The 24,299-nt window shown below is 44.0% G+C and overlaps 1 long non-coding RNA gene across 1 annotated transcript; it reads left to right on the top strand.

Annotated features, from left to right (window-relative positions):
* The first annotated feature begins 883 nt into the window (after positions 1-883).
* Positions 884-22,632, top strand: LOC111754824 (uncharacterized). Its single transcript, XR_002789496.2, has 2 exons — positions 884-4,377; positions 18,852-22,632. It is a non-coding gene; the product is annotated as an uncharacterized LOC111754824 (long non-coding RNA).
* The last annotated feature ends 1,667 nt before the right edge of the window (positions 22,633-24,299 follow it).

Raw genomic sequence — 24,299 nt, 5'->3', positions numbered from 1 at the left:
GAGGTAGGATCATTATTTTGCAGGTGGGTATCTAGTCTTCCCAATACTTTTGGTTGAAAAGACCTCTTTTCCAGATGAATGTGTGGGCCCTTCATTGAGAGGAAGTGATCGTAACTGTGGAGGCTTCTTTTTGGGGTCTCCATTCCACTTTATTGGTTTGCACACTCTGTGCTTTGCCAGCACCTCAAGTCCTGACTACTGTAGCTGTGAAGTTGTTTTCAATCAGGAAGTGTAAGTTCTCCAACTTTGCTCTTCATTTTCAAGATGGTGTTTGGCTGTTCTGAGTCTCTCATTTCCATATGAATTTTAGAATCAGCTTGTCAATTTTTGTAAAAAAAAATAGAAGCAGCAATAATTTGACAGGAAATGCACAGACTCTGTGAATAAATGTGGGTAGCATTTCTCTCAACAAAATCCAGTTTTCCAGTGTGTGAACACAGATGTCTTTCTACTTATTTAAGTCTTTTTTGATTGCTTTTGAAGATGCTTTGCAACTCTCAGGGTGCAAGTCATTCATTTATTTAATTGTATTTCCTTTTTTGTACAGGATTGAACTCATGATCTGGAGCCTGCTGGGCAGGCCCTTATGCTGCTGAGCTAAGTCCCCAGCCCCTTAATTATATTTCTTATTAAATATGTTCATCTTTTCAATATAAGTAGAGTTATAGTAAGTTCATTTCTAGATCTTCATTGCTAATATATAGAAATAGCTTGTTTCGTGTATTAATTTTGTATCTACAGGCTTCCTAAACTTACATTTATAACCTCTAATACTTTCTTTCCTGTCTTCCTTCCTTCCTTTCCCACTTCCTTCCCTTCTTCCTTGCTTTTTTTGTGTGTGGATTATTTAGGATTATCATGTACAAGATCATGTCTTCTTTTACACAGACAGTTTTGTTTCTTTCCAAGCTGGATGCATTTATTTCTTTTTCTCACCCAGGTTTTCTGGCTAGAACCTGCAACACAGTGTTGAATAAAAGTGGTCAGAGCCACCCTTGAAATTGTTCATGAACTTGAGAAGAAGGCTTTGTGGCCACCAAGTGTGCTGTTAGCTGTGTGCATGTGTGTGTGTGTGTGTGTATGTGTGTGTGTGTGTGTTTTCAACTTAACCCCAACCAGATTGAAGGTGTTCATTTCTATTCCTATGCATTGTTTTATTTTTAATCATGTAAGGATTTTTATTTTGTCAACTGCCTTTTCTGTATTTATTGAGATTACTATGGTTTTGGGTTTTTGTCTATTAATATATTATGTTAATTGATTTTTTAGGGGTTAAACTAACCTTGCATTCTGGGGATGAGTCTCACTTGGTCACAGTATCTAACACTTTTCCTGTTACTGGATCATATTTATTACTGTCCTGTGAAAGATGTCACATTAATATTCACCAGTGATGTTGGTCTCTGGTTTTCTTTTCTTTTTAACCCTTCGATGAACATCTTCCCAATCTTCGACCCCACCTCCTAGCCTCTGATAATCACCATTATATCTTCTACCCTAAAATGTTCAATTCTACATGTAGTGGACCCCATGCATATAAGTGAGACTGGGTCTCACATTTGTCTTTTTTTTTTTTTCTAGTATGGGGGATGGAACACAGTCCTTTTTATTATTTATTTTGAGACAAGTTCTCTCTGTGTCACTAAGTTGCTCAGGCTGGCTTAAACCTGTGATCTTTCTGGCTCAGCCACCCATGGGGCTGGAATTACAAATGTGTATCTCCATGACTGATTGATATTTTCCCTTTTTGTGCCTGACTTATTTCATATAATGTAATGTCCTCTAGATTTATTTCTATAGTCACAAGTGACAAGATTTCCTTCTTTTTAAAGAGTGAGTGAGGGCTACATTAATGAATTTAGGGCTACAGAAAGAGACTGCCTCAAAAAGTCAAATACACAAATAAATAATAAAGACTGAGTAATATTCTACACATATACACACACATATATGTTAATCTATTTTCTCTGTATATTTTATTCATTCATTTGGTGGACTTGGGGTGATTCTATTCCTTGGCTGCTGTGAACATGGAGGTGAGCGGACATCTCCCCCACCTCTGGATAGTTTTCCTTTGCATAAGCATGAGCCCTGGGATGACTGAATCTTTTAAGTCTATTTCCCGTTCTTTGAGGAATCACCATGCTGTGGTCCACGGTGATTTCCATCTCCACAGGCAGTGTTCAAGGGCTCCCTTTTCCCTACATCCTCACTAAAGCTTGCCATCTTTCCTTTTTGGATGACAGTCATTCTGCAGGTGTGAGGTGATATCATGGTGTGGTTTTAGCTTGCATTTCTTTGATGATTAGCCACATATCTGCTGGCTACCTTTTATGTCACCTCTGGAGAAAGATGTATGATTGGCAACTATTTCCTCCCATTTGGTAGGTTGTTTCCTCCCTTTGTTTTTCTTGGCTATGAGGAAGCTTTTTAGATTGAGACCCATGCTCACCAAATCATCTGGGCTGGCCTCAAGCCTGCAGAGACAGAAGTGTCTGGGATACCAGGTGTGCACCACCATGCCCAGCTCCCACCTTAGTCTCCAGTTCATTTTGGTTTTGGCATGTGGGTGAGATGAATATAATTTTATTCTTCACATATTGATATCCATGTGGTTTATTAACCCTGTGTATTGATAAGATTGTCCTTTCCCCATCACACATTCTGGGTACTTTAGTCAGAATCAATTACCTGTCGGTGTGTGGGCTGAGGCCTGAGCTCTCTGCTGTGCTCCGTTGATCCATGGGTCGTTTCTGTGCCTGTGCCATGCTCTTTTCAATACTACAGTTTCAAGCTATACCTTGAAATCAGTCAGTGTGGCACTTTCCACTCTGCTGTCTTTGCTCATGCTCGCTTTGGTTACTCAGGGTCTGTTGTGCTTCCATGTGAATTTTGGGATTGCTTTTTCTATTTCTGTGATTGAAATACTACTAAGGATCACACTTATCCTGGAGATCAGGGGTCTGCAATAGTTTGGCTTGCCTGGGCTTTGCTGAATGAAAAGGGATTGCCGTGGGCTGCACATAAGATTTGTGATATAATTAAAGTATATAAGCAACAAAACTTATTTTGTTTTTATATTTTCATCATAACTGTTCTCATATAAGTGATGTACATGACATTATAACAATATCATGAGCAAAAAAGTGTGTGACTCACTTTTGTGCTTCCTATACCACAGCTGCTAAAAATCTTATTTTAACTTGTTGAATTATTCAATGAAATAGTGCTACTGCAGTTTAATAGTTAAGAAGAGAACTTACGAGTCTGTTTACAGTGAACTGTCTTCATAGGCACCCACATGTAGGTAAGTTCAAATATCATTATTAATAATTACTGCATTTTATTTCACAAGCTATAAAGGCATGGGTAACAGCTGCATCATGGGGGTTTCAATACCAATTTTGTGTGGTGGGCACAGGAAACAGAGTTGGCATGAACATATTGCTAAACACTTCATAATAGTGTGAAAAGCTTCTGATCTTGTGGAGCTGTATTATTAGCTGTCCAGGGCTGTGCTCTCTCCTTCCCTTTCTCTCTCTCTCTCTCTCTCTCTCTCTCTCTCTCTCTCTCTCTCTCCTTTCTTTTCTTGCTTTTTGTGATGCTGGGGAGAAACCCAAGGTCTTTACATTGAGCTACATTCCTGGTCCTTTTTCATTTTTATTTTGCGACAGGCTTTCACTAAGTCACTAAGTCTCCTGTAAAGGTCTCAAACTTTTCTTTTCGTAATGTGTTTATCAAATCCTTAAAAATACCTTGTTTGACTGTAGAATTCTAAAATCGTATTTTCCAAAATTTATCCCATATTACAGAACAATTATAGAAAAGGAATACAGAAGTCGCTGAATCTGCTTCTTGTTAAATGCTTATTTGGTAAACCTTACCTCGTTCACTTCATCTTTCTCATTGTAACCAGTGCCGTCATCTCCAGGGGCTTCCCTGGTACATTGCAAAGCTGATCTTAGGAACTCTCAGGAACTTCAGGGGGGAAAACAATTGAAGAAGGACTCATTGGAAATGGATTTGGTCACAGCATGAGCCGTTCCACATCCCTTATGCTTCTGCTCCTTTTTAATGGTTTTCAAAGTGAGGTTTTTCCCCTCTTTCCAATGTTTGGCACTCTGTACAGGCCATAATTTTGGTCCATCAACTGAAAAAGGGATCAGAATCATCTGGCTTAGATCTCATCCTATACTTCCTTTATGAAACATTCTTTGGGTTCAAAGTGCACTTCTAGGATAAAACTCATAGGGTGGCCAGCATCTGAGGACTTCTCTTTAATGTCTTTCAGCTGTTCAGACCAGGTCGTCGCACACCTGAGCCATGTCCTGGAGAAGTCACAGTCTTAAAAACAGTCCATCAAAATTCAGGAATTCTGTGAGTATCATCCTTTTCATCTTCATTCTTGGCCTTTTCCTTCGGCTCCTCTGAAATTTCACCTTCCTCATCTGGTTTCCATTCACTTTCTTCTTCATGGGTTCATAAATTGTATTAATGATCTCATATCACCAATCAGATAGAGACAGATTGAGTACCTCCTTTTAAGATCGTGAGCTTTTGCATAGAATTGGGCCTCCGTGCACCTGTAACTTGATAGTTTTTGAGAGTATTCATATTTAAGGACCCTTGGTGAGTTATCGACATCCACAGCCGGTGCAGGAAGCAATGCAGACGGGCAGCTGTGGACTGAGGAGCAGGAGGACACTATATATTTTGGTGTCCTGTGCTTTAATTCTCATTTATTTCCAAATATTTTATAATTTCTTTTGTGATTTCTGCTTTGACCATTATTTTTAGAAGTATATTGGAAAGTTTTGTGTATTTTTAAATTCCCTGATTATATTGCTATAGTATAAACAAAACTCTTTATAGGCAAAGAGATAATATAGAAACCATTGTTTGTTTTCTATTAGCAGGTTCTAAATACCCTGTAATTCTTGCATTCTCTTGAAAGGCTTCATACTGTCTAGATACGCTTGATATTTATAGCACGCGAAGTTACACTCAAATAATTTAAGGAAAGAGGCACTATGGTGACTAATATTATGTAAAATTATCTGATGGTGAAACACAATGATGCTTGAATTACTCGGTTCTGCCCTGCATTGTTCTATTACAATATCCTCTTTTATCTCAATCTTCCCCCTATTTTTAAATTAATCTATTTTCTCTCATTTTTTTAATTAAGGGAAAACTAAATTAAAGAGTAACGGGACATATTGTAGTAACTTTTTTGTTGTCCTATTAACCTGACTTGAACCCCAGTATTGCTTTCCCCATCTTGTTCTGTCTGATTATTATATATTCTATTTTGTTTGATAGTATCAAGTTTGAGGGTATAGGCAATCACTTTGAAGGCATTAAGATATACCATGATGCCCAATATGGATTGACTATCATCCTTTTTTTTTTTTTTTTGAAGTCCTGTAAGGTCCTCAGTGTAGATTTTATTGGTTTTGTTTCATATTGTTTTGATCAATTCTATTATACCTGATGATATAGACAACTCAATTTGAAAATAGCAAGAGGCACAATGGTAACCACTTTTGATCACCTGCTATTCTATTTTTGCATCACGTGCTATGCCCACCTTTCTGTTCTGACTCTGTTTTGCTTAGTCACATTTGTTTTTATTCTCTTCAAAAAAGTAATAAGAACCATGAGAGTAATAAAATCCTAAAAGTCTAATTGTTACTGTAAAAAAGAGAGGAAAGTAAGGTGGACTAAGGGATATAACCGCAGGTATGTTCGAGAGTGTAGGACGGAAAACCATATAACTGAGCTTTTGCTGGATCATTGAACGGAACTGTATGAATTCCACTGTATGAATGTTCACTTTGTATGCTTTAATTTAGTGATATGGACAACTGTTTCTGGGAAGATAATGTGTAGCCTGTTAACTGATGATTTCATACTGTATATATTTTTTTCTAGAAATACTGTATTATTTGTACCCTTTCACTGCATTGTTTTTTTAATGTTCTTTCTTTTTTTTTTTTCTTCTCTCTTTAAATTAAAAAAAAATTCCCTGGTTATTTTTCTCTGTTAATATTATCACACTTTATTCTATTTGGTCAGAGAACATCCTCTATGTGACTTCAATCTTTTAAAATGCTTCAAGATTTGTTTTAAGGCTGTGGAGGTATTCAGTGGTAGAGTCCTTGTCTAGTAAGTATAAAGGTCTGGGTTCCATACCTAACACTAGAAAAAAGAAAGGAAGGAAAGAAGGAAGGAAGGGAGGGAGAGAGAGAGAGAGAAAGTTAGTTTTAAGGAGTTTTATGTTCCATTTTCTTTTGTGCTTGTTTGTTTTTGAGGCAGGGGCGCACTATGTCGTTCAGGCTGGCCTGGAACTCGCTATGTAGGCCCAGGCTGGCCTCCAAGTCTCAGCTATCCTACCGCTGAGCCTCTCAAGTGCTGGAATGACAGGCCTACCACACCACACCCAGCGCTCCCATTTTAAACAGTGCTCCTCGTGCACTGGAAAGGGTGTCTGCTGCTGCTGCATATTCTACAGGTATTGGGCCTAGTTGGCTAACAGAACTGTTTAACATATTCAACCCCTTGTCTAGTTGTGTCCAGTACTGAAAATGTAGTGTTGAAGTCTCTAACCTTATGGTGGAACTTCTGTTTCCTCCTTCAGTTCTGACACTTTGTGTTTTGTCTATTTTAGGGCTTGGTTGATGGGCGGATGGATACATGTTTATAACTGTGTGTCTTCTTAACAATGGGCTCCTGTGGGTTCAGCTGTGTTCCCCAAAAACATGTGGAAATGAATTTGCCCTAGTTTGGAAATCACACAGTCAAGCCATAGTGAGGTTGCGTTGGCACAAATGTCCTTTGTTTCTAGTAACAACTTTCCTCTTAAAAGTCTTTTTCCTGATATGGACTAGCACACAAGCTCTGTTTTGATTACTGTTTGCATGTTTCATTTTTTCTTGCTCATCTGGTCATACAGTGATACCTCTGGGCATTGTTTGCCCATCAACACAGACTCTCCATTATTGCTTTATATAGTTCTTTTTAATCAAATGGAGATAATAAGAGTTACAAACAAAAGCTACATTTTCCTGTCTCTATATTTACCTGTGCAATCACCTTTGCTGGTCCTAGTTGATTTCCCCATGTGGATTTGGGGGTCCTTTTTATTTCAACCCAAAGGAATTCCTTTAGTATTTCTTGTATGAAAAAGTTTGCTACCAGTGAATTCTCATACCTTTCTTTAAAAAACCTATCTAGGAATACCTTAATTTTACTTTAATGCCTGCCCTGTGTTTCTCATATCTTAATGGTGTCTTTCACGGAGTCAGAGCTTTCTATTTTGATGCAGTCTTGACCCTTTCAGCAGTCATGGGTGTTCTAAGAAATCTCTGCCTATGCCAAAGCCACAGTAATTTTCTTCTTTAAATTTGAAGGAGTTTTCTTTTGTGTTTTCTACAAATGTTAGAGTCTTGTTTTGTTTATCTGAAAATTTCCTTTTAAATCCCTCAGTTTTGAGGCATATTTTCACTGTATTACCTGAAAGAAGGACCCACATTGAGAAATTCCAAAATCACAAACCAAGACTCATGGGTATCATGTCGTCCTGCATGACCTGCAATAACCTTTCTTTTCCTGGAGCTCATTGAAAGTTTGTGCACATGGACTGCATTTCATACATCCAATTAAAACAGAATGAATTATGGGAAAGGAAATGCGCTACAGATGCAGCTGACCTGACGTAGGACTCCTGTCAATCATACTCTGCAAGACCCAACAAGAGGATCTTTTAAATCCTTAAACCCAGTGCCCTCAAGTGCATGTGCCATTTTACTTTCCACTTGCACAAGCCCACTCACTCACTACCTGATCAAACATCATTAAGCTTTGCTGCTTTTTCCTTCCTGTTGTGTACTGCATCCAATTATTTGTTCACAGTGCACAAGAACCATGAGGACCCCATCTCCATGGCAACAAAAGGAGGGTTATGACTTGTGTTTGCATGTCTCCCCCAAGCTTCATGCAGTCATAAATTCAGCATACATTCATGCTGAATCTAGAATGTGTGACACCAGGTAGGATTCATGGTGCAATGTTAGGAGCCAAGGCACTAGGATTAAGGGTGTGAAGGCCCACCTTGAGTAGCCTGGCTAAAATAATAAGGGATAGAAAGAGTCCTTTGTTGTTTTACTGCTGTCTACTGTAAACTATTTCTCCTCTGTGAACCCCGTCTGCCCCGCCACCCTGCCTTGAAGTCAGCTGATTATGAACTGAAACCTCTACAAACTCTAAGTTAAACAAATCTTCCCTAACTTCAGGTGTTTTATATTTTGTCCCAGAAATGAGAAAAGTAACTAAGACACTGGGCTTTTATTTTTCTCATAAGAGAGAGAGAGTATGGGGCTACTCACCTGCAAAATCCCATGATCAATCCACACAACTTGGTGGTCCCCACATCAGTGCTGCCATATTGAATGTGGACACCCAATCCACGTGGCACACTGTAGCCTTGAGCTGGGCTCAAGCAAACCTCCTGCCTCGGCCTCCCAAGTGGCTCATAGATGTACAACACTGCACCTGGCCTTCTTTAGCAATTCTTATAATTATAGTGAGTTCTGCTTGCAGGAATTTCCCTCAGATTTTGTATATCTGAAAATGTGCTTTTAAATCCCTCTGTTTGGAGGAATATTTTCACTGATATGCAATGGGTTGACACTTTTTCCTTTGGACTTTTGTCAGCAGGTTCTGTGTTATGTTGCTTATGGTTCCCTGAGCTTCTTGAATTTATGAGCTGAATTTTACTTTACCAAATTGGGTTAATTACATCTCTTACCTCTTTTTTTTTACATCTCTTATCTCTTGAAATAATTTTCTGCCATATCTTGTCTTCTCCTCTTGAATGTTTTATTCTAGGCACTATGCCTTTGTTCTTTTTATCTCTCTCTCTCTCTCTCTCTCTCTCTCACTCTCTTTCCTTCCTGTTCTTTTTTTTTTTTTTTTTGTCTTTTTCCTTTTTTATCGGTACTGGGGATCGAACTCACGACTGCCTGCTTGCAAGGCAGGCGCTTATGCCGCTGAGCTAAATCCCCAGCCCCTGTTTTTTTTTTTTTTTTTTTTTTTTCCTTCCTGTTCTTGGAAAATATCTATTAATTTGTCTTCAAGGTGATTGATCATTTTTTTTCTTGTAATCCGCAATGTACTATTAGATCCTCCCAGTAAATTTCTTGTTTATTGTATTTTATTTTTCCAGTTCTGGAATTTGTATTTAGTCCTTGTACATATTTTCCATTTTGCTAATGGATTTCTGTTCATTCTACACTTGATTTTAGTCAAAGGCTGAGAAGTGATTCTCAACTGTTCATTCTAATGTACATCTTATAACTCACTGAAAAAAAATATATTTTTTGTTTGTTATTCTTGGATTTTTTGTTTGTTTTTGAGACAGGGTCTTGCTTTGTAATTTGGACTAGCCTTGAACTTAATGTGTACCCAAGGCTGGCCTCAAACACATTGCATTTCTCCTGCCTCGGCTTCATAAGTGTTGGGATTATAGGCGTGCCCCACCATGATCTGTTATGTCAGTTCTTTTAAGGGTTATTGTCTGCTCTTTCCAACATCTGGATCATTTGGGGATGTCTGAGATTTTATTGCCTTTTACTTTGATTATTCTCAGACATTCTGTTTCCTCATGTGTTGTGATTTTTTTATTATATTCTGCACATTGTTGGTAATGTTGTAGGGATTTTAGATCAAGTTTTCTTCCCTTAGAGAGCACTGAGTTTTGTTCTTACAGGCAATTAACTTACTCCCTTGTTCCTGTGGGTTTGTCTTGTACTTTCTCATGGCTGGTTGCCTTCAAATTGTCCAGAGTAATAGAACGTGGTCCTGACATTTGCTCCTTGCACTTGTGCAAGTGGTAGTACCTTTCCACACTGTGTCCCAGGCATTTAGTGAGGTCTGTCCACCTTGGCCAGGATAGAAGCTCCACCAGCTCCGCCCCTGGCTGGCTGCATGACACTGAGTCACTTGCCCAGGTTTCTGTGTTCATTTCTTATTGCTGCTGAATGACCTAGGTCAAACTTAGTGGCTTAAAACCATACACACATATCATTGCATGGTCCTGAAGGGTGGATGTCTAACAATCTAGTGTCTGTTTAGAGTCCCCCAGTTAAAGTCGAGGTATTGGTGGTTTGGGCTCTCACTGGCAGGGTATGCTAGGGACAACCTGCTGCCAAATGTATTTAGGCTGTAATCTGAGGTCCATTTACCTGCTGTGGTCATCTTAATGCTCCCTCTCCTGCTTCCTGTGTGGCCCTGCAGGAAGTTCCAAGGTTGCTCAAGATTCACCTGCTTCAGACCTAGCTTTTCCTTCTGTTGCAGAACAAATTCTCTACGTTTTGTGTCTCACATAATTAGACGGGGCCCACGGGGATTATTCCAGGTCATCTCATTAAGATCTGTAGGTATAGTCAGATCTCCCAAGTCCCTTTGGCAAATGGCAGAACATGGACACACACTTTGGAAGTAGCTATTGACTTAGTGTCCCCCTTAGTGTCCTTTCCTTGCTCATTCATTCAACATTAGGTTTTAGTAGATAACTGCTGGTGCCATTCCATGCCTTCACTGCCCTCGGTACCCACCCGGCCCAGTTCACCACTCCTTCAAGGGGTGGAGTGGCCCAGAGGTGCCTGTCTTCGCTGGATCCTACCAGGCTTCACCTTCAGCAGATGAGAGCCCTTAAAAGAGCCAGCATAATGGGGCCATGGTGAGCGTGTGGCACCCCTATAATCCCAGCACTCGGAACTGGTGTAGAAGTGCAACATGTTTGAAGCCATCCTGGGCTACATGCTGAGTTCAAATTACAAAGCAAGACCCTGTTTTAAAAAAAAAAACCCAAGATATCAATTTAAAAGATGGACATTAGAATGAACAGATGTGGTAATACAGATAGCAAAGGTATTTCATTGCTCCCTCCTTCCTCAGAAATAAAACTATAGCCATGTTTTCCTCAGCTGTTTTGAGAGCAGAGTTCCCTCTGTCACTGTGTCATTATGAGTATTAAATGAAGTGATGCTTGCAAAGTATTTTTTTTGGATATGGCAAGGATCTTAGAACAGCACTTCCATTTGAGTACTACTTACAGTGATGGCCCTGAGCCAGCTGAGGTCAGAGCCTGAGCCCTTGGCACTGCCAGTCAAGGGATACTGGTCACTCAGGGCCATCATCTAACAGGGAATGAGTGGCCCTATTAACTCCAGAGACATGGTGGGCATTGTCACAGCAGCTGCTGTGCCTTCTGTATGCTCACAGCCAAGGGAAAAGAAGGGTACTTCCAGCCCTCACAGAAGCCAGCTGGAAGCCATGAGGACTGAGGCCCACAGAAATCCATTCCCAGCCAGAGAAGCCCATGACCCTGCCCATCCCAGCCTCAAGCCATGAACTCCAAAGGCTGGTTGGGGTCCTGGTGGGGACCTGACAGGCTGCTTCCTGTACAGGGTGGGATCAAGAGGTGGTAGCATGCCAGGCAGGGAGGAGAGTGTGACAGAGCATAGCCCTCAGGCCCGCAGTGGGCTCTGTGGACCAAAAAGGCATAGTTCTTGCGTTGGGTAGATTAGTGCTCTGAACAGCCCATCCTAGGCACATAGGCTAGCAGCTCCACAAAGAGACAGTCTGGTCCCTTTATGGGGCTCCAACAAAAGAGTCTGCTAATGGTTATTGCATAAGCATTGTCAGTAAGAAAACAAGTCACCTTTCTTCCTTCTCTCCCTGGAGTCAGACTGATTCACAGCTATGCACTGTCCTTCTCTGGGGCTATGAGTTCTTCATTCATCCATTCACCCACTCACCCAATTGTCCGTCCAACTGTCCATCCACCCACCCATCTATTCATTCATCCATTCCATCCATCTATCCATCCATCTGTCCATCCATCCATTCACTTATATTTTGAGCTCCATAATATACCAGGAAGTGAACTAGGCATGTATGATTAGACTGTAAGCAAGAGAACTGTGATCTCTGCCTACTGAAACATTAGCCTTATGGGGAAGTAGACAGAGATGTGGCAGTGGCTACACAGAGAAGGAAGCTCACAGTGGAGATGGTAGGTTAGGGTTTCAAGCTGATGCCTATGGAGTGAATCCACCTCATAGATAGGTTTCATTTGGCCTTCAGAGTGGTGTTTTTCAAAGAAAAAATTTACATAAATTTCCTGATGTTCAGGTTCTCATTAAAAAAAAAAAACCAAAGACCAGAAATATGAACTTCTATGCTCCATGGCAATGATCATTAGCTGTGAACAGCAGAAGCCTCAGGGTCTCCCCAGCCCTCTCCACTCCCTCCTGCTCCACACCTGGACCGACCATGGCGGTGCCTCTGAATATTACCACCAGGACCCAGCCTTTCCATGTGGACTTCGAGGGGTGCCGTATACATCCAGCCAGGCAATGAGCAGCCGGACACTGTGATGAGTTGGCTGATAAGTGCCCTGCCCAGGACTTCTCGTTCTGGGCTCTCACTATGCTGTTCCTTGCCAAAGCATTCCAACTTCCTTACATTTTTTTTACTATGAAACACTTCAAATAAATACAGGAGTAGATGGGATAGTACAGCATACATACATCACCCCATTGCCATTTTCCCTCTTGTTCCATTTGGTTCCCACCCACCTGTCCCCTCCCACATTCTTCAGAAACAAATTCCCAGCTTTACGTTTTGTCCATCCACCATCATAAATATTTCAGTATGTCTCTCTAAAAGATGATGACTCTTAAAACCATGTGCCACAATGCCATTATCACATCTAATCCCCGGATGCCATCAAGCAATCAGTTAGCACTGAGATGTCCAATTCTGTCATAAACATCATAACATCATAAAGGGTCTCTTTATGATGGTCTTTTTCCTCCAGGAAACAAACAAGACCTACCCTCTCTGCCTACTTGATGTGTCTCTGGCAACTCGACTAGTTTTAGGGTTCCTTTCCAATGCTTTTTCCTCCTTACAATGTGTTTTTTGAAGAAACAGAAGCCTTGTATGAGTTTTCCTCTGGCTTCTGCAGTCTTGATTCTGCCAGCTGTACTTGTGGTGGTGTCGGGTGTGTCCCTCTGTCCTCTGCACTCCATGGAGACCATGGCTGATGAGAGCTGCACTGTCAGGGTGGTGGCCACCAACCAAGGGGACCTGCTGAGTGCTTGGACTGTGGCTGATCCAAACTAAGATGTGCTTTATACAAGAAGCACAATCAAGTTTCAAAGACTTAGTATAAAAAAGAGAATTTATTTCATTTCTCATTTTATAATATCAATGACCTGTTGGAACAGTAATATTTTGGTTCTATTGGGTTGTATATGATATGTTATTAAAATTCATTTTATTTATTCCTTTTTCTGAGGCAGGGTCTCACTATGTAGCTCACTATGGATTCCAGGCTGGCCTTAAATCACAGAAATCCTTCTGCCTCAGCCTCCCGAGTGCTGGAATTACAGGAATGCATCACTAAGCCTGGCTTGGGCATTGGTCATCTTGACAGAGTATTCTGTGCCACACGTGGTTGTACATGTTTACTGTTAAACACTGGCAGTGTTTCCATCAATACACTGAAGAAGGCACTTGGCTGTGATGTCACCGTGGCTATGAGGTCCCCTGGAGACAAGACATGTTCACCCATTTTAATCTCACAGGCCACCATTGTACTAGCAATGTGTCCCCCACTGGAACATTGTTATGCAGCACACGACTCTACATGGTCTTTAAAGCAATTAGTTTGAGTGAGATTGAGGCAGGTGAGTCCTAAGCCTCAGGTCACCCTGACACTCAGAGGCTGGGAACCAAGAGAACCATAAAGAGGCTGGATGGGGAGACCCAGGGCCTGGAACTGGTGATGCAGGCACAGTCACACACGCTGAGCCAGCAGAGTAAGGACCAAGAACTGAGTGAACTCTACCACATAGAGACCATCAGTGACCTTGACAAAGGGCACTGGAGGGGCAGCAAAAGCCTGACCAGAGGAGGGTAAGGAAAATGGGAGGAAATGGAGAGGCTGAGGGTGCCTAGTTCTTCAGAGAAGCTCTGCTGCAGAGGGAGTGCATGTCTGGGGTTGGCAGCCCTGAGCATCTCACCTCGTGACATTCATGTCCTGTGTCACCCTCTCCCCTTTGAGTCCAGACCCTCCTTGTGATTTCCTTTAGCCAACAGGATGCAGGTTCCAGGTCTAAACCCTGCCCTTCTGTGCCCCAGGCACCATCTATAAGATGCCAGAGCCTCACAAGAAGGCATGTGAATATATGCCAGCTCAGGTCTCTCCCTCTTCTTAGAAAATGATTAACATCATCATGGGGCTCTACCCTCACGACCTCATCCAACCCTAATTTTCTCCCAAAGGTCCATTTCAAACATCGTGGATGTATGACTGCAGGTTCATTTTAGAACCAAGCAGCGTTTGGGAGACACATTCCCACTGCAGCGGCTGGTGTGCTGCAGGCTCAGGGATACTTGGCTTTTTGTTTCTTGGGGTGGGCATGGAGTAAGAAAGGGAGGGGAGCATGGGAGGAGGCAACAAGGGTGGCAGAGTTGTCCAGCAGAGCTGGAGAGCCAGTGACAGGGAGACAACTTCAAGGGCTGTCCACACTGAGGGTCATGAATCTCCAGTTGGGTGGCTCTGAAAAGCCCATAGACAACACACGACTTCTCTCCAGTTACCTTTGAGTGTGTGGGGACAGGGGAAGGGGACAGAGGATGAGCTACGTCCAAGCCCGCAAGCTGTGGCTGTGCCCAGGAAGTATGAGAAGCATGCATAATCTGGGAAGAAATAAAACCTGAGGTAATGCAACTTTGATTCCTGGGTCTAAATGACAAAGTGAGCCACCCAAGAGGGGAAAGAAGAGCAAAGAATGAGGAAACACAGTCATGTTTGGAATTGGCATTGTTAGGTCGTTGCGCTGGAGTAGGGATGAGTGAGCCTCCTGTCCTGTACCAGGGACAAACACGTCTGGGCGGGAAGGGAAGGGTGTTGGCGATGATAGTTAATGCACTGTCCCTCCAGGCACGGGCCTGACCCAGGTTTGATGTGGTTCCACTCCTGCCTACCTGTGGAAGAGAAGCTGCTCCTGCCTGTCCCTCTCCCCCTCCCCAGGGGTCACAGGCCCCTGGAGGCCAGAGTGGTGCTCCACGGGGCTCTTTTCTCCAGAGCGGCCTCCCTGGCCGAGTCCGGCACAGTGGGCATGTCTAGACCCTGCAGCCGTCCTGGAAGGGGTCCTGCCTCAGCCAGCGTGAGGGCCCAGGGCCTTGTTCTGCCAGCTGCGACAGGGACTCGAACACAGTTGGAAAGTCCTGGAGACTCCTGGGTCTCAGTTTCCCCATCATGGGAGCTCCAAAGCTAACAGGGGTCCAAGTATGTTTCCCAAAAATGGGTCTCCTCTGGGATGCACGACAGTCTGGAAAGTGGTGGTATTCCTATTTTCCAGGTGGGAAGAATAGAGCTTTCCAGAGGCCAAGGTGAAGGGGGTGGCCACTTGCTCACTGAAGTCCCTGCTGCTCCTTGGGTTCAAGGACACTCTGAGAATGCAGACCTACAAGGCTGGCTCTACTGTGCCAGGGCCACACTGGGGCTGTTTTGGGTCCTGGGATGCCTGGTGAGGAATCTGAGGCAAGTTCCAGGTATGATACCTCCAGGAGGGGACTGGAGGGAGCAGACTGGAGCCACCAAATTGTCAGCATTCATGGTGGGGTGAAGTTACAGAGTCCTGGCGCCTTCTAGGTGCTGGGAACACAATGCTGGGAGCAAAGTACGGAAGGTGGGGCCAGGTGCGTGGGGTCTCGGCAAGCACTGCTGATGGCAGAAGATGGAGTCCAGTCAGCCTCTGCTGCGTGGAGAGTGGTAGGGGTAGAATCTGGCCAGCCCCAGCTGATTGGAGGGTGGTGTAACAAGGACGGAGACCAGGCAATCACAGCGGATGGACAACAGTGTAATAGGAGTGGAGTCCATACAACTGGAGAGTAGTAGCTGATTGGAGAGTAAAGAGGGGAAGTCCAGACAGCTAAAGCTGGTTGGAGGGTTATATGACAGGGACAGAGTCTAGACAGTGCCTCTTTCTTGTTTGAGTGTCTAAGTGGCTACTGGCATCGCTAGAGAGGGTAGGGAAGGACCTTCCCCCACATCCTAGGCATAGCCACAGCTTGAGGCTTCACGCATAGATTAGCCTCAGGCTTCAGAGTCTGATTCCCAGTGCCCGGCACAGGCAGGGCCATCCATAAAGGTGGTGAGGGACGAAGTTGCCCTCTGGGGTAAGATCTCTTGAGGACTGCTTCTGGTTTCATGGAGGGACACTCTGGCTGAAGGGCTAAGGCCTCTGCTGCCCCACAAGACAGCCAGGCATGAGTCAGAAGAAGGCAACCCCCAGAGAATGGGAGGGAATGTTTGCAAATGACACATCTCCTCTGAGCTGATACCCAGAATATAAAAGAGGCTTGTACAGTTCAACAGTAAAAAAATAAACAGCAGTGTATAAGCAAGGGATTTAAATAGATGCATCTCCCAAGAAAATATACAAATGGCCAAGAAGCACATGAAAAGATGCCCAACATCATTAGCTATTAGAGAAATGCTAGCCAAACCACAATGAGAGCGCACAGCCCACCTACAAGAAGGCCAAAATACTGAAAACCATGGGCAATAACACGTACTGACAAGGACAGGGTCTATTGGGAACTGTGGGAGCATAAAATGGTGTGGTCACTTTGAAAAACACTTTAGTGGGTCAACAGGTAAATACAGAATTACGATGTGACCCTCCAGCCCCATCCCCGCACCTATCAGAGAATGGAAATTTTCACAAACACACAAATACAAGGATCTTCACATTGTTGTTTGTAACAGCCAGAGGGTACAGCCCCAGGAAGGAATGTCTGCACAAAAGGCAGAGTGCAGGTACAATGGAATATTATTTATCCATAAAAAGGAATGGCACATGTGGATAAACTTTGGAAACATCATGTTACATGAAAGAAGCCAACCACAAAAGACTACAAATACAGGACTCCGAAAAAAGGACCAGACTGGCAGTCACCAAGGGATGGGAGAAAGGGAGAGTTAAGTTGCAAAGTTGTTTTGAGGCGTAACAAAGATGCCCTACAGCCAGGCATGGTGGGCAGAGGCTGAGCCACAAGTTTGAGGCCAGCCTGGGCTACATAGTGAGTTTCAGACCAGCTTGAAATAGAGAGCGAGACCTTCTCTAAATAAATAAATAAATAAATAAATAAAATGCCCTAGAAACTGATAATGGCAATCGTTATGCAACACTGTGGATAGTAAACTGCCAGCTTTTGTACTTTAACATGATGAATTTTAAATTGTGTGAATTTCAAATCATAAAAAAGAGAACTCTTTGGGCAGATGCAGCTTTGCAGCTGTGTGGTTTAGCAGACAAAGGGCACACTGAATTTCAGTTCCTTTGGCCTGGTGCCTGTGTACAGTGAACAACCTGCACAGCTGTGCTTGGCAGCCCAGAGGTGGGACAAAAAGGCTTCTGCTCAGGTCTGGACCTCTCCCTGACCTTTGTGATCCACAAAAGAGATAATGGATTGAGAGTGTTTGCCAAGGCTGTGTGAAACCCTAGTGCAGCCACCAGGGAGAACAAAATCACAGGGGTGATCCCCACCCAAGCAAGCAAAACTAAGCCCCTCCCTCCTATCCTTGGCACCACACTGAGGTCACTCCTGCACACACCTTGTGGCTGCTCTTGTGTTCCTGCTTTTACCCTGGCATACCCCTGGGAGCCTCCTGGGAACTGCCCTGTCCTCTGTGCCTGTACTGGCCTCCAAGCCACCTTTCCTTTTCAAAACCTGCCCCCTTCCATTCCCATCCCTCAGAGAATCCCTGAGCACTTGAAAAACAGCCCGTCTCTGGATGTTGCCTGGCCTCTGCTCTTGAAGCCACCCACATTGCACAACTTCTACAGCCCTGAGGCCCCAACTGTAAGGGGGACTGTGCCACACTGGCCTGCTGGGGGCGCCACAGAGTCAGGGAGGTACAGAGCTCTGCCAAGGCAAAGTGCCAAGTGCTTAGGAAAGGCTGTTAGTCACTGTCCCTCACAGTGCTGGCATGTGTGCCTCCTGGGCCAGGGCTCACCGTGGCACATCCGCAGCAGGGCTCTCCTGGATGATCAGGACTCAGGGGTGGGGAGGCTGTCTTTGGAGGGCTCTCACCCCCTCCCACCTTGGGAGCCCAACCAGGTGCCAGCTTCCAAAATCCCAAAATTGTAGTTTGCCTGGGTAGTAGGTAGATTCTGACTCTCAGGCCTGACCTTACAGCTCATAAGATCAAGGGCACAGCAGGGAGAGACTTCACAGCTCTGTACCTCAGTTTTTTGTTTTTGTTTTTGCTTATAAAATGGCATTCATGTGAGTGCATACCTCAGAACATTCTTGAGAATGAAAATCAATGGAGGAAACTCTCAGTGACTGTCAGCAATGAAGAGGGGGATGATATATCAGTTATCTATAGCTGCATAACAAATCACCCCAACACTTAGAAGATTAAACAACAACAATACAGCATTGTTTTCCAGCCATACTGAGTCAGGATTTCAGTTCTGCCTGGGATCTCTCATATCTGAAGGGGTCAAGTGCAAGTAGCCGCTTGCCAACCCCGGTGGCACTGCTGTTGGCAGGAGCCCTTGGTCCCTCTCCAAGCAGAAGCTCTGCAGAGCTCCAAGCAGAGCTGTGTGGGGCCTTTCCCTGTGGCAGCTGCCTCATGGGGGGGGGATGATGTGCAAGATCAGCCAGGAGCAGCAGGCCGTTTTAGGAGCTGGACATGGAGGTCATGCACAGTCACCTGCAATATTCTAGTGGCCACTCACGTCAATCCTTGTTCACAGGTGGCTATGCAAGCAAAAGCACCAGGAGGCTCCATCAGAGACAGCTGCCTTGGATGACGGTGCACCAGCAGGGCCCTCTTGAGAGACACAGTGTGGGCAGCCAGACAGCACAGCCAGGACGGAAGCCAGGTGTGCACACCCACTCAGCCGCGTACGGCCGCCCTGTGTCAGCGCCTACATCTTCAAGCAACAACGTACTTGCTCATCTCTGCCCCAAGCAACCACCCTCTCTGTTTCTTGTTCACTGCCCTTCCTGCCCTGTCAGTCCCAACAGAGGAGAAAAGTCCCAAGGCCTGGCAGTCCCCTGAGTAGCTGGAGGGCACTACAGAGGAGGTGCTGCTAGCCTGGGAGCTAGTGGCTTGGCCCAGGTCAAGCCTGGCACTGATGTGCAGGTGCCCTGGAAAGCCCCTTCTGTGTGCCCTTGGCCCAGCTGCCCCTGTTGCAGTTAACCCTCTAGAGACCTCCCCAGTGCTCCGGGGCAGTCGCTATCCTCAGTGCTGTGCTGGGATCACAGCAGGGAATGAGACAAAGTCCCTCACGTTCAGATGGAGGGAAAGACCATCTAGGCGAGCAAGAATCACCAAGGAGGCAGAGAGAGGGGTGAGACTCTGCCTTTCTGGCAAACGCTTCTCCGGGAGCAATCAGGAGGACAGATGCAAAGAGGCAGTGTCCCTGGACAGCTCTGAGGAACACGTGTCCTGGGCAGAGACCAATAAGTGCAGAGATCCCAGGACAGAACAGAAGCTTGGTGCGTTTGCAGTGTGGACAGAGGGCCCAGGGAGGAGGTGAGGACCGAGATGACACAGGCCAGCTGACAGGAACCTGGGGGCCATAGCACGTGTGTGCTCTGACTTCCAGGAGGGAGGATGAGAAGCCCTGGAGAGTTTTAAGAAACAGCAACTGAATGTGGGTCCACAGAGCCTCCAGCCTATTGTGTGAGGACTGGGCTGCATAGGGCAGGGGTCTTGGTTCTTTTCGCTCATTTTTGGCCAGGGCCCTCAAATATGCCCCTGGAAAGGCGGTGTGATTTGTGACAAGGGAAGTGAGAATGTCACTACCTTATATGCTGGAACTAGGCTCTGGGTGCAACAGCCAGCCAGCTCTTGGGGGAACTTCCAGGCGCCTTCTCAGGTCAACAGGCTCATTGGCTGGGTTAAGCTAAACTCACCTCAGTGTTGACGCCCATGCCAGTCTGGTTCCCAGTCTCCCAGCCTCTTCCCCCATACCCAGTGTCCAGGCTGACCTGAGGGCTCAGAGTTCTGGGTGCCCCTCCTTCCTGCCTCCGGCGCTGTGCAGTCTCTTCCCTCCACCTGGAGCATGGCCTGTTCCACACCAGTTCTTCTTCAGCTGTCTTCCAAACTCTTTCTCAGCATCCATGTTCTTCATGGAGCCATTTTTGTTTCCTAGGATCATAAAAGCTTTTCAAAATATTTTTTAAATTATGAGGAAATAAAGATTTACCACTTTAACCACTCAGAGTATACAATGAAGCATTAGGTGCAGCCATGGTGCTGTGGGACCGCCATCCACCCTCCATTTCCACAAGTTTTTCATCATCCTAAACGGAAGCTCTGTGCCCATATAAAAGCTTTTAATGGAGTATGTATTCATCAAAACACTTCCAGTTAAAAGAGACAAAAATTTGAAGATTCCAAGGAAATAATCCATTGGCTCATAAAGATGAAAAGTTCAGGTTTGCTTTTAGACATGGCTGGCTCCAGAAAGCCAAACAGCACCAAGCATATGGCTCTCTCATTCTTTTAGCTCTGTTTCCTCAAGTGCGAGCTTCATTGTCAAGCAGGCTCTCACTATCTAAGTAGCAAAGTCAGCTTACATTCCACCAGCTCAGCAACCCCTTCAGGAAAGACTCACTTCTTTCCCAGTGATTCCAGAAGAAATCCCGGGGCTGACACTCTTTGGCTCAGTATGAGCGCTCTGGACTGTGGCCAGAAACCTAGAACACGCTGATTGGCCAGGCCTGAATCATGTGCCCTACACCCAATCAAGGAGGCCACACCCACCTTGGCGGTACGGCCTGAGGGTGGGGAACCAGCCCTCCATAGGAAAAGCAAAGTTCTGTCCCAAGAAAAAGGGAAGCAAGAACTGGACAGGCATTAAGCAACATCTGGCCCACCTCTATGGCCCTTAAAAATGCACTTCCTCCTGTGCTAGTCTCAGTAATGGCTCCACCTTGACTCAGAAGGCCTACGCCTGGGCCTGGAAATCTCCTTAACACCCTCTTCCCTGTTCTGCCCTGCACCTTCCTCTTGAGTGTTTCTGAAGCTCCTTTCCCTGCCAGCCAAGGTCAGGCCATGCTCTCACCTCCTGGATCTCTGGTGGCCTTCTAACCCCTCTTCCCACCTGCAGAGAGATCTTCTCTGAAGTACAAGCCTCCCCTGAGGGCGTCCTCTTCAGCTTACAAGCCCCACACCCCCAGTTTGTATCCAGTGGTGCTGCCTGCTTCCTCTGAGTTGCACCTAGGGAGGATGTTACCTTTCAAATGTTAGCCTCTGTGAGTCTTTAAGGAAAGTGAGGTTGATATAAGTCAGTATTTGTAGAATGCACAAATCTTCAGCATAGAGCTCAGTGCAGTCGTACACTGAGATACGCTGTATTTGCTCAGGTCATCATCCCAAAGATCAGAGTCCTGCAGTCACAGCTTATTGTCCTTCTTCTCCCCAAGTGGTTACCACTTCTAGAACCACAGATCACTTTTGTCTTCTCAAATTTACCTTGAGTTGAATTGTATAAAAGTTACATTTTTGTGTTTTTAACAATTGGAATAATGGTTTTGACTTTCCTCCCTGTTGTTTTAGACAGAAGTGTTCCTCTACTTTATTTTTTAATGGAGTTTTAAAATTTTTATTACTCTAATTTGTGGACTGTGGAGGAAGAGAACAAGAAGTCACCAAGAAGCAAGCCCTCCCTGCAAATCAGTGCCATGCGTGGGCCACTGAGGGGACAGCTAGCTGCCAGCTTTTTCCTGTGAGTCAGCATCATTCGTGGACTGTGCGGGAAGAGAACAAAAAGTTAACAAGAAGCCAAGCCCTCTTTATGAATCAGTGCCATGCATGGGCTGCTGGGGGGAGAGCCAGATGCCAACCTCTTCTGGTGTGTGGGCTAGGAAACTAGAAGAGCCCCTGCCACTGCTGTAAGCGACCGGCTGATCTGGAAAACACAGGCTGCAATTATGGCTATTGAGGTGGAATACAATTTAATGCTTGTAGTGTTTAGTGTCTCACTGATTTGCAGGTCTAGGGCCGGTGGTCTGATCATCTATTTCAGAGGATGGCAATACACAGTGTAGCATCTTTGGGGCTCTCCTTCTGAGGGTGGTGACCATTGTCGATTCCCTATTGTCTTGTTTTGAGGTCCTGCATCATTTTCATTGTCTTGTGTTGTCTTATGTCTTGCCATTGCCTTGTTATGTTTTGTTTTGTTTGATTTTATTGTATCTGATGGCATGGGCAGCTATTTCAAAAATAACAAGATATATTATGGTAGCCATTTTGGATTTACTATTATCTTGTTTTGAAGTCTTTTATTGCATTTATTGTTTTGCTTTTATTGGTTCTATTCTGTTTTGGTTGATTTTTACTATGTCTGAAAGTATCTGCAGCTATTTTGAAGATGGCAGGAGGCATTATGGTAGCCATTGTTGATTTTCCATTATTTTGAAGTCCTGTGTCGCTTACACTGGTTTGTTTTGATTAGCTTTGTTCTGTTTTGTTTTTCCTAGTTTTATTCTCTTAAAAATAAAAATAATTTTTTTATTACTCCACGTTTGCAGTACATGATGTTTACATTCCCTGCCTGGAGTTGGTACATGTGCAGAATTTCATTCCCTTGCCTCCTACCTGCTCACTCCATCTCTTGACCCTCTTCCTCTTTGAAAAATATCTATCTCCCTACTCCCTCTTGTCTTTCATTTTGCTCTTTATTAATAATTTGAGTTTCTCGTGTAAGAGAAACCCTCTGATATTTAAGCTTGTGTGTCTCATTTGTTTCACCTAATATTATGGTCTCAAGGTGCATCCATTAAATGACTCAAATTTATCTTTCTTTATGGTGTAGTAATATGCCTTTAAATATAAATACCACATTTTCTGTATCCATTCATCTGCTAATGGATGTATAGGCTACTTCCAAGATTTAGCTATTATGAGCTGTGTTGCTATAAACATACATGTGCATAGATCACTGTAATATGATGTCTGTATCTCTTTCAAGGAGATACCTACAAGGGGAATAGGTGGATCAAATGCAATTTCTAGTTTCAGTAATTTTTTTTTGTCTTTTTGAGACAGGTTCTCTCTATTCTATTAAGGCTGGCCTTGAGCTCACTTTGTAACCCATTATGGCCTCAGACTTGCAATGAGCCCCCTGCCTAAGCCTCCCAAGTGCTGAGATTACATGCATGAGCCACCACACCTGGTTCCATACTAATTTCCATAGTGGTTGTACCAGTTTACACTCCCACCAACAATGTAGAAGGGTTCATCTTCTCCACAACCTCACTAATATTTGTTATTAGTTAGATTTCTTGATGATGGCCATTCTTTATAGGATAAGATAGAATCTCCTAGTTGTTTTAATGTACATTTCTCTAATGGCCAGCCATGTCAAACATTTTTGCATTTATTTACTGGTCATTTGTACTTCTGTGAAATATCTGTTCATTTCATTTGCTCTTTTTTGGTTGGATCTTTTATTTTGAGGATCTAATTTTTTTGGTTCTTTATATATTCTAGGTATTAGCTCTCTAGGGAATCATTGGCAAAAATATTTTCCCCATTCGTTAAGTTGTCTTTTCATTCTGCAGGATGTTTTTATTTGTTTGATTCTGTTGTTGTTTTGCTGGATGTGACTTTTTAACTTGATGTATTCCCATCTGTTGATTATCAGAACTATTTCCTGTCCAGCGAGGTTCTATTCAGGAATTCCTTGCTTATACCTCTGACTTCAAAATTTTTACCTGTTTTATCTCCCAGCAGGTTGTTTGTGTTTTAACATTTAGATCTATGTATTATTTTAGTTTAGTACATGGTGAGAGATGTGGATCTAGACTCCAGTTTCTACATATAGTCACTTTCCTAAACACTGAGACTTCCAGGAAGACGATAGAATGGTAAACAGTACAGAAACAGCCTCTCCAAGATTTGGTGTCTAGGCACTAGAATATAGCAGTATGAGGAAGAGAAGAAGGAAGGAAGTGGGTCCCAGGACCCAGTAAGGATCTAAAGGGAGAACTGAATCTCGCAGGGAGAGTAAAGAGAGAGACCTTAAGTAAAGAAGAAGGTGGTAATCGGTGCTTTCTCCTTGAACCCTGACTCACTGCATGGGAGGGGAAGCTTGAACCTGCAGACACACAGTGATTACTGGCAACCTAAGAGGCCTCCATGGAGAAATGCACCAATGGAGCAAAACAGTTGACCCAGCAGACTGTGA

This window comes from Cavia porcellus, unplaced genomic scaffold (genome assembly GCF_034190915.1).
Source record: "Cavia porcellus strain 051 isolate PalLab524CR breed Dunkin Hartley unplaced genomic scaffold, mCavPor4.1 scaffold_27, whole genome shotgun sequence".
Taxonomy (NCBI): Eukaryota; Metazoa; Chordata; class Mammalia; order Rodentia; family Caviidae; genus Cavia; species Cavia porcellus.
Note: the sequence above shows the minus strand (reverse complement) of the source record. Positions and strands in the feature narration are given on the sequence as shown.